Source organism: Zootoca vivipara, chromosome 2, assembly GCF_965207765.1.
Source record: "Zootoca vivipara chromosome 2, rZooViv2.hap1.1, whole genome shotgun sequence".
In the NCBI taxonomy this organism is placed as follows: Eukaryota; Metazoa; Chordata; class Lepidosauria; order Squamata; family Lacertidae; genus Zootoca; species Zootoca vivipara.
The window spans coordinates 51,465,397-51,475,308 of record NC_142584.1 but is presented as its reverse complement, the minus strand read 5'-3'; the positions used below and the strand labels follow the sequence as shown (position 1 = coordinate 51,475,308).

Here is a 9,912-nt window from a genome sequence, read left to right as displayed (position 1 = left end):
ACTACCATTGTGCTGTCAGAAGTAGATAATTTGTGGCAAATTTATGTAGGAAGTGGGTGGGTGCCAACCAGAATCACTAACTGAAGAGAGAGTTTATAATTTCTTAATACCAACCTGGAAACTGCCCTCTGTAGACCATTTGAGGTCTTTTGACTTCTTCAGCATTTTACAAACAGCAATAGCCATGGTGGGAGAAAGTAAGCTTGGCTATTATTATTACTGCAGAACTGAGAGAAGTAAAAAAATAACCCCTTTGTCCCACTGTTCACAATTTAAAATGACGAGGTCTGAAAAGCAAGCCCTTAAATCCTTAAATCCCACCCACTTACTTTTCGGTAAGCCTGTAGTATTGTATTGGGAATTCAATAGGGTCATACCAAGTTCGTTTATTAGCAAGGACTGCCATTTAACTGTGCAGCAAGAGTTTGCCATTATGTTTTTATTACACCAGAGGGTTGGCCTATTTTTGAAAAATGTCAGTCACTGGGGTTTAATTGGATGTCTGGCACTAGTTTAATTTGCAAAATCACTGTTTATTAAGAAGAGAGCCTTCAAGACAGCTGGAAAGCCTATAGCTGAAAAAAACATACACCACCATTTGATTACTATGCATTTCTGGGTACTGTGCTTTTGTGGTGCGGACATGCTGTCAATTTTAACAGATAGCTGCTTGCTTTTTTTTTAATTTAGAGCAAGGCCAACAGAATAATATAGCTATATCTCTCAGGGCCAGCTAATATATCGTGTTTGTTTGTTTGTTTGTTTTCCCATGCAGCTAGTCCTCACCTTAAATCATAGATTTGATGTTTCATGAACAAGGAATTTAGCCAGCCTGATTGCTGCAGTTTGGCCAATATCATTGCTAGCTTCCGTTTCCCTAAGACCCAAATTATGTTGATGGAGTCAGCAAAAGCTAGCAAAGCAGATCATTTTGATGTGCTCCTGACTGCTTCAAATGGTAGGAACACTTCTGTCTTTTTTTCTCTGATCTGTTTTGTTCAGGGAATGTTTTAAGCTGCTTGTCATCTTCCTTTCCTGGATAGCCCTGCTTGAAATGTCAATCCTCTTACTAAGCCAAAGATTTCCCAGTCACAGGTGAATGAGATCATTCATCACTTCTCTAGTCCAGGCTGAGACTCTCCCTAGCACAGCTTCTCCGTGGATATAGGTCTGTGTAATCTAAACACCCAAGAGGGAAGTAGGTGGTGTTTCATATACCAGTAAGTAGGTCTGTGTAATCAGGGTGGTGGTTCACCACCTTCTGTCTCAAAATCTGGGAGAGGTGTGTACAGCTATTAACCAAATGAAGAACAACAAAGCCAGCGGACCTGATGGGATACCTGCCGAAGTCTTCAAAGTGGGTGAAATAGAACTTACACAACAACTTCATAAGCTCAACAGAAAAATATGGGAGAGACAGGAGATCCCAGCAGACTTTAGGGATGCCAAAATTATCAATCTCTTGGGAAAAGGTGATAAAACAGATTGCGGAAACTATTGAGGCATCTCCTTATTAGTTGTGGCCAGCAAAATTCTTGCAAGGATCTTAGCAAACCATCTCCTAACTATTCGAGGTTACCCTTCCTGAATCCCAAAATGGTTTTTGACCTTCCAGGGGGACACTGGACATGATTTTCACTGCTCGGCAGCTTCAAGAAAAATGCAGGGATCAAAACCAACCCCTGTATATGGTGTTTGTTGACCTGCCTTCGACACTGTAAATTGCAATGCCCTGTGGACTGTCCTTCTGAAAATTGGCTGCCCAGATAAATTTGTGAACATCCTTCGGCTCTTCCATGATAATATGACAGTAACAATCACAGATAACAGTGGCTCTCAAAGTGAACCATTCACAGTGGGATCAGGTGTTAAACAGTGTTGTGTTATTGCCTCAACTCTATTCATTATTTTCATTGCCATGATCCTACACTTTGTTGAAGGAAAACTCCCCACCAGAGTAGAAATCATATATCGAACAGATGGAAAGCTCTTCAATCTGAGCAGGTTGAGCAAAGAGTAAGGTTTCTGTAACTTCCGCCATAGAGCTTCAGTATGCTGATGACAACATAGTGTGTGCACACTCAGAGGATGAGTTCCAAACCACCCTAAATGTCTTCACAGAAGCTTATGAAAAGCTTGGCCTATCACTCAACATCCAAAAAAACCAAAGTGCTGCACCAAGTACAAAATAACCCCTCTGTGGTGCCACAAATCCAACTCAATGGTGTAACGTTGGGAAATGTTGATCACTTCTCCTACCTGGGCAGTTATCCTTTCACAAGGGCTGACATTGATGCCGAAATCCAGCATCACCTGAGCTCTGCGAGTTCAGCTTTCTCCCAATTGAAGTGCAGAGTGTTTGAGGACTGGGACATTCGCAGGGAAACCAAAATGCTTGTTTACAAAGCTATTGTACTGCCAACCCTACTGTATGCTTGTGAAACATGGACAACTTATAAACACCATCTCCAACTCTTCGAAAGATTCCATCAACGGTGTCTCCGAAAAAATTTACACATCACTTGGGAAGACAGGCAAACTAATGCCAGTGTACTGGAAGAAGCAAAGATCACCAGTGTTGAAGCAATGATTCTTCAATATCAACTTCGTTGGGCTGGTCATGTTGTGCAGATGCCTGATTATCGCCTTCCAAAGCAACTACTCTATTCCGAACTTAAAAATGGAAAGTGTAATGCTGGTGGTGAACAAAAGAGGTTTAAAAACTCTCTCAAGGTAAATCTTAAAAAATGTAGTATAAACACTGACAACTGGGAAACACTGGCCTGTGAGCGATCCAATTGGAGAACAGCCTTTACCAAAGGTGTCATGGACTTTGAAGACGCTCGAACGCAGGACAATAGGAAGAAACATGCTAAGAGGAAGACACCTTTGGCAAACCCACACCGTGATCAACTCCCACCCAGAAACCTATGTTCCCACTGTGGACGGATATGTGGATCCAGAATTGGCCTCCACAGTCACTTACAGACTCACTTTTAAAACCGTAAAATAAAAAAAATCCTTCAGTAGCACTTTAAAGACCAACTAAGTTTTTATTGTGGTATGAGCTTTCGTGTGCATGCTTTGAGTGTGCATGCTTTGAGTGATCACAAAAGAAGAAGAAGAAGAAGAAGAAGAAGAAGAAGAAGAAGAAGAAGAAGAAGAAGAAGAAGAAGAAGAGGAAGAAGGAGAAGAAGAAGAAGAAGAAGAAGAGGAAGAAGGAGAAGGAGAAGGAGAAGAAGAAGAGCTCCATCTTCTGTGTTATGTTATGTATTTTGTGTTTTTAGGTTGTGTTTATGTTGTATACTGCCTGAGCTTCAGATGAAGTGCAGTATATAGATTTAATAAATAATCATAATCTACTAGACTGCAGATAAGGCTTTCACTGTTAAAGAATGGGATCTAGTTTCTGGGATAGCTAGATTTGCAGGTTGCCTTGGGAATTGCTTCATAAGAACATGTTTTCTTGCTCATGCTTCTTTTATTTTCTCTAACAACAGGTCCCCAAGGCATGATGGAGACTGGAGGTCGGCCTCTTTTTAAAGCATGGAATATACGGCTGGTAAACCCTGCAATTGTGCAAGAATGAACCTTGTCCTTTTTTTACCATGTCGAGACAAATAAAGCTGGCTTCTGAGCCACATCCAACACTGTTTGTTTGTCTATATGTGTGAATGCACTATGATTTTGATAACCTCTCCATAAACCTTTTTTTTTCTATTTTACTGCACCACTGGATTTGCTAACTAATCCTCTAAGCCTTATTTAAATCCTTTAAGTCTATGCTTAGCTACTTTGCAGTGCCACATACTACAAGTGTGTGTGTGTGTGTGTGTGTGTGTGTGTGTGTGTGTGTGCCTGATTTAGGAATTGCCTATGGGGGGTTTTTGTGGGGAGAGGTCTGGCAAATTCTGTGTCTACCCTCCAGCCAACCAGCTTGTAGTGTTGCTGCTGTTTTGGTACTGCCGGAAATTCTGTTTAACTTTAAACAGTGTTTGTTGCTGCAGAAAAACAGCCTGGAGCAGCAGCAGTGGTGCTCCTACAGAGCTCTCCAAAATGTGGGTTCATACCTCACTCTGAGGAAGGGACACCAGAGAATGCCTGCATTGTTATGGTATTGCTCTAACAGTGTCAAACACTGTTTATTGTACAACATTCTCAATTTAACATAGATTTTGAACAGTATTTGCCACTGTTGCAGGAAAGGGACAGTGGTTCAGCTGGTGCTCTCCAGTGGAATCTACGCACATATAAAAAAATGCTGTGAAAATGTTGTTTTTGTTTTGTTTTGTTTTTAAAAGTTTTGAAAAATACATTGGATTTGGCATAGCTCACTCTCGCCACCTAGTGTCACATTTGTATCTTGCACTTCACAACACATTTAAAATGTTTTGTTTGCAGCTGTATAGCTGAGTCTTCTTTGGCAACATTGAAGAGGACGGATGGTGTTTGTGTTGCCACTCCCAAGGCAGTAGCAAAGACTATTCAAGTGGACAAGGCAATAGAGTAGGGGAGAAGGAGTCATTGTCAATAGCAGCAGAGACAGTGGGTGTGGCAGAAGGTGGGAGGCAGGCAGGGAAGCCTGCAGAAGTCTACCTCTAGTGTTGCCAGACCTGGTAAAAAGTCACTGGCTTTGACTGTGAAATGGAAGAGGAAAGAACTTTCTAGTGGATTTTCAAGACAGTGGCTGCAAAGACTGCCAGAACTGAGGAACAAGTAAAGATTCAACTGAACAGGAATTATCAGAGAGCATATTGGTAGGTGCAAATAAAATAAACGGATGGATTTTATTCAAAAGTGCATTGGTGTTGCAGGAAATAAAATGGAAGCCACACTGAAGTCTTATCATTAGAGGAACATCCTCTTTTTTCTTTCTTTCTTTTTAAGGCAAGAGGCCTACGTTCCAGGGATTCTTCCTATTTGCTGGTAAGAAGTAGGTGTCACAAAGCTTTTCAATAATAACTGTAGGAAAATAATGGTGTCAGTAGCAAAAACAAAACTAAAATTAGAACCTTCCATTCACATTAGGACGGTTAAAGAGCTTTAATAGACTGAAAGTGCTTTAGCACCACCAAATATTCACAGCTACTCTTTAAAAAAACAAAAACATTTTAAATCCATTTAAATTACTTTACTCTTCGCCACCTCCTAAGGCATTCTAAACTAAAGCACTTTAATGTATAAGCTGATGAGTCATGCCAGGCCAATAGCTAAGAGGGGGCTCATAAAGTTTTCAACCCACCCCTCTTCCCAATGGTAATAGAATATGCTGCATAATATGATGCCCAGATTGTTTAATGCTCAGAAGCTTCATATTTCTCAACCTTTGCATGCCTATTTTGTTTTTGGTGTGTGTGTGTGTGTGTATATCTCGCCAACAACACATATCATTTCATGCATGAAATGATAAGAAAATCGATAATATAAATATAAAGCATAAACAAGTAATAATAATATGTCTTTATTTCTCCAAATTATTTTAATCCTCTATATATTTACTTTTACTTCCCTTCCACTCTTTCCCTGGTTTCTTATCTATTGCCCTTTTAACTGTGTTTCTTTACTTTTCTGCATTATTCTCATTGCCTTACATAATCTCATGTTGTAACATACACTGCTGAGTGTTTTTTTAACCTATTATGATTATTTTCTTGTTATAGTATTTTCCATATAATCTGCATATAGTATCCAGTCCTCTTTCAAACTTTTATATTTGTCATACTAGTTCTAACAAATAAAATAAAATAAATTCCTTCCAGTAGCACCTTAGAGAACAACTAAGTTTGTCATAGGTATAAGCTTTCGTGTGCATGCACACTTCTTCAGATACACTGAAACAGAAGTCACCAGACCCTTATGTATAGTCAGAGGGTGGGGAGGGGTATTACTCAGAAGGGTGGTGGGAATGCGTGATTGGCTGATAGGAGTGGCAAACCTGTTGACGACTGTTAACGACTGTTAACGACTGCAATTGGAATTGCAGGAAAAAGCAAGGGGTGAGATGGCTAATGATAGCTTTATCATGTATAATGAGATAAGAATCCAATGTCTTTATTCAGACCAGGTCTCTCCATGGTTTTAAGCTTGGTAATGAGTTGCAATTCAGCAACTTCTCTTTCCAGTCTGTTTCTGAAATTTTTCTGTAATAAGACAGCTACTTTGAGATCTTGTATAGAATGTCCTGGGAGATTGAAGTGTTCTCCTACTGGTTTCTCTGTCTTGTGATTCCTGATGTCAGATTTATGTCCATTTATCCTTTGGCGTAGGGTTTGGCCTGTTCTATATATTCTAATATTTTGAGATGTCATTCTTCTCTTGATGGGACCTTATCCATTTTCCATTTTTGTGCAATTAAAATTCGAGCAGCTATTGTCACATATATCCATAAATGAATTTGTGTGTGTGTGTGTGTGTGGGGGGGGTTCTGTCATTATTACTCCCAGGAGAAAAGCTTCTGGATTCTTGGGAAACATTCTTCTGAACATTTTCTTAAGTTTGTTATACACCATCTCCCCAGATTCTTTACCCCACACAACCTTTGCATGGTTATTTTGAACAATCACATGCATTTCCAACTTTATTCCTAATTAAAACAAACACATGCAAAAAATATCTCTGACTTGAAGCCTTGATCCTAAGGCTTAGTGCAGCAGCCTGTAAATGCAAAGGATGCCAGCACATTAGTAGCCAAGGAAGTACACTGTTGGTACAGGAATGTTGTTCAGGTACCAACCACCCTTTTCTCAAGCTAAATTCATAGCCGATGGCCTCAGCATACATGAATGCACCAGGGACATAGAGATTAGGACCCCCTTTGGGAACAGGAAACTGCCTTCTGAGGTTACATGCAGGGCAGATGTTCCTCCTTTTACTCTTGTGGCAAGTGATGCTCACTTAGAAATGGTGCAGCTAGAGAGAGGCCAGAAAGCCCTGCAGACCGGGCATTTAAACTTCCCCTGGGTGCAGTGCCAAGGGCTGTAATTGGCCGGTTGTTCCCATGCCTAGGGGAACGCCCATTAATCCCTGTCGCCATTGGCCCATTTGGCGACAGGAAGGTGATCCGGCCTGCGATAGGCTTGTTTACGAGGGAGGCCCTGGGCCTGCCCACAAAGCCACCCACCCAATAAGGGGGCGAACGGTCTCCGAAAGTTGTTTGTTGAGGGACAAAAATGAACTCATCAAAATACACATTGAGGTGAATGTAGAAGTTCCCGCTTGGGCAAAAAGATCTGTGGAATGTCAAGGCAATTTGAAAGAGTTTTGATTAGGCTACCAAAACTTCCCAGGAAAGTTTCGCGCATCTAGCTACAACACAGCCACTGTAAACCGATTTGAGAACCCCACCATGCCCTGCCATCAAGCGATTTAAAAATTTTATGAAATAAAAAAGCAAAAATGAAACAGGCAATTTTTTAAAAAAGAGGGTATATATATTCTAGAGTTCCTTTCACCATTTCCTTCCGTGTCTTCCAGGTAGCTTTTCTTTTTCCATTGAAGTGATGGGTTTTATATTGCACAGCCGTCCTTGACTTTCAGGAGGAATTTGAAAACATTCCTGTTCACCTAGGTGTTGGGTGGCTGAAGAGTACTGTTCCCGCCAACCCTGGGTAATGTTTTGAACTGTAACACTTTTAAAAGCGCAATTTTTGGCTTTTTAAAAAATGTGGATGTGTTTGTCGCCCTGGGTTGCTTTGAGAGAAAGAGTGGGGTATTTAGGTGCAATAAATAATAATAAATGAAATAATGATATAAGATGACAATCTGAGCACTGTCATCTGTTCCTACATGGTGCCCATCAGGTGCACAACCTTGCCTTCTCTTTACATACCACCTTGATTCAATGGTCGGCCCTTGATGTGGAACTTTATGTCTCTTGAAGCTCCAGTTCCAAGCCTAGCAGCTGCCTATCTGCTGGCTCCAGGAGGCCCTCCCTGACACTTCTGCATTCCACTGCCTATAATCAAGGCCATGTTTAGCACCATCTTTGTAAGGCAGTAGTACTACCTGCTCTACTAACCGGTCAAGCTGTTTTCTAATGAACAACCTTCATATTGCTAAGATGAACTAATGTAATACAAGACACACACACCCCAGATGGTAAAAATTAATATCGACTTACAAGAAAGCAGCATCACGTGTACACTGGGACATAATTACAACCTGGCTATGGTGATAATAGGAGATAAGTGTTCTGTTCCTGACTATTCATCACTTTGCATTGTCCTCTTTGCCACCAGCTATTTACCCTGGCTTGTTGAGTCACACCTTGGAGTAGCAGAGCCATTAAGACCGTGTTTTGTTACAAACCAAGGATATGTTGGTCTTGAAACCCAAGTGTTGTGTTTCCCATAGTAAGTTTTAATTGGATTTTAGCTTCCTGCTTAAAAAAAGAAGGAGAAAGAATTCAGCATGGGCTTTATTAGGTTTAATTACAAATCCATAGCTATTTGTTATGTGGCTCCAATTTGATATTTTGCAATGACAATTACAATTTTATTCAATGGTGGGAAAACATATTAAAGAAAAATAGCAAGAGACAGGCGCATTGTATGGGTTGATTAATTGAATTTCATTTTTATGTGGGTTTGTGATAAATGATTACAAGCTAGAAAATAACTAGAGCAGTAGATCAGAATGTGCTCATTCATTTTCAAGAAGTATGCACAGAGTGCAAGCCACTGCTGTAAATGATCAGTTGAGCAAGTACACAATCAGGCCTGGCAATCCAATACTCTGGCCTTTATCTCAGCGGACTACCGTTCCATACATTTTACATTCCATTAAAATTGTCCTTTCCAAAACTAAACAGAGCCCAGACAAATAGTCAATTTGGATCTCTCTGAATTGCACTAACAACTCATAGATCCATGGTGAATTAGTAAGTATTGCAAGCAAGAGAGTGCTTTTTAAAAAGCAAATGAAATACATTACTGCATACTCGTTCACTTTCACGGCTGCAGTTTGATTTAATTATTTATGATCATTTGCTAATATATTAGCAAATAATGCTGCAGTATGTTTTTCAAAAATAATGAGGTCTCAGTAACTGACGACAGTCTCTATCCATTAAGATCAATGCGAGTTTCACTGTTGACTTCAGTGGGTTACACACTGCCTCCTTCTCTCTTTGCAGAGATGGAGAAGCAGCACCTTTCCATATGAGAACCTTTTCCATTCGTTTAAGAAGTATGAAAACAAATTGGTACCTCCACAGTAACACAGTGTTGCAGAACAGCACAGGCCTGCCCCAAAGCAGTCCCTGTGCTGGGTCTTCCTGCCAGACAAAGACATAACACACCTCTCTCTCCAGCCGGAAAGACTGAGGATGAGCCTACCTTCCAGACTGACCAATGGCAGGTGGGCTGGTGGGCAGACTTACTCTGGGGGCAGACCTGGGAATGATGTGTGACTTAAGAATATCTTGGTCAGTTTGAAGGATTGTTTGCAGCTGAATTTGGCCAGAATTTGGCGTACTTTTCGGGTTACATACTTGGCAGACCCGGAAGCGTTTACTTTAGGGTTTGCCACGCGCGTGCATGCGCAGAAGCATTCTGCGCAGTTCACGCATGCACAGAAGCGCACTTTCACGGTTGTTCGGGTTACGTACTTTTCGGGTTATGTACCGCACAGAATCAGGTACATAACCCAAGGTACCACTGTAAAGCATATGATGATGAATCAAAAATCCTAGAGGAAGGGATCTGGAGTCAAAGAAAGAACAACTGTAAGAGCAATGGCATTTATTCCTTTTGTCTTGAAAGCAACTGGCTGTTACATATCTTACTATATTTCAGCCGTGGGTGCCCCACACTGCAATGGTTGTGTGAAGACTGCCAGTGCCACAACGAGATGTATCTGATGTTCTGCATGCCGCTGCAGGCTAGTCTAGCAAGCAATCTGCAGAAAGAGCAT

General features: G+C 40.9%; 1 long non-coding RNA gene across 1 annotated transcript; it reads left to right on the top strand.

Moving 5' to 3' along the window:
- Window positions 1-296: 296 nt before the first annotated feature.
- Window positions 297-3,648, top strand: LOC148686858 (uncharacterized). Its single transcript, XR_015948584.1, has 2 exons — window positions 297-958; window positions 3,501-3,648. It is a non-coding gene; the product is annotated as an uncharacterized LOC148686858 (long non-coding RNA).
- The last annotated feature ends 6,264 nt before the right edge of the window (window positions 3,649-9,912 follow it).